The 1,084-nt window shown below is 49.9% G+C and overlaps 1 pseudogene; it reads left to right on the top strand.

Moving 5' to 3' along the window:
• The first annotated feature begins 298 nt into the window (after positions 1 to 298).
• Positions 299 to 1,082, top strand: LOC101591452 (annotated as a pseudogene).
• The last annotated feature ends 2 nt before the right edge of the window (positions 1,083 to 1,084 follow it).

Here is a 1,084-nt window from a genome sequence, read left to right as displayed (position 1 = left end):
GTCTCTTATTTACTCTTTCAGTTTCTTACACTACAAAGACAATATGATATTTACACACGAGTCTGATTTATTCCACTTATGAATATGGTTGCATCCATTCATCTATAAAATCATTGAGTTTATCTTTTTTTTATCCTTGAGTAATACTCCACTGCATATTCCAAGGTGATATTTTAAGCTTTGCCTGATTTAACTGTCATCTCATTTGTTTTCAGAGTTGGTTTTAATTACATCACTAGAAATATTTCCATTTTAAATGAGATGATTCTGTCCCTAGAATTTGGAGAGAAAAAACATCATGGCGCCAACCAATAACTCTCTGGAATCTCCCATGACTTTCCTGCTGATGGGCATTCCGGGACTAGAGCACATGCACGTCTGGATCAGGATTCCCTTCTGCTCCACGTACGTGGTGGCCGTGGTGGGGAATGTGACCGTCCTGGCGGTGGTAAGAGCAGCGAGAAGCCTCCACGAGCCCATGTTCCTCTTTCTGTGCGTGTTGTCAGTCACCGACCTGGTCCTCTGCCCGTCTACGAGGCCGCGCATGCTCTGTCTCTTCTGGCTCGGAGCCCATGACATTGCCTTTGATGCCAGGCAATGTCTGCCTTTGATGCCTGGCGCAAATGTTCTTCATCCACAGCTTTACTGCCGTGGAGTCGGGGTTCTTCTTGGCCATGGCCGTCGACCGCTACGTGGCCGTCTGCGACCCACTGCGGCACGCCACGATTCTCACCCACAGTCGCCGTGCCAGAATGGGCGCTGCCGTGCTCCTGCGGGGCATAGCCTTCTTTATCCCTCATCCCATCCTACTCGAGCAGCTGCCCTTCTGTAGGACTCGCATCATCGCTCACACCTTCTGAGAGTTCATGTCTGTGGTGAAGCTGGCTTGTGCAGACACAAGAGCAGCCAAGCGTTACGGCCTCAGTGTGGCCTCTGTCATCGGGTCCAGTGACGGCCTTTTCATTGCACTGTCTTATGTTCTCATCCTCGGTGCAGTCTTTCGTCTCCCATCGCGAGAAGCAAGCCTAAAAGCTCTAGGCACATGTGGCTCCCACGTCTGTGTCATCCTCATCTTCTACTCCAC

This window comes from Octodon degus, unplaced genomic scaffold (genome assembly GCF_000260255.1).
Source record: "Octodon degus isolate 3935 unplaced genomic scaffold, OctDeg1.0 scaffold00146, whole genome shotgun sequence".
In the NCBI taxonomy this organism is placed as follows: Eukaryota; Metazoa; Chordata; class Mammalia; order Rodentia; family Octodontidae; genus Octodon; species Octodon degus.
This window is presented reverse-complemented; position numbering and strand designations above follow the sequence as displayed.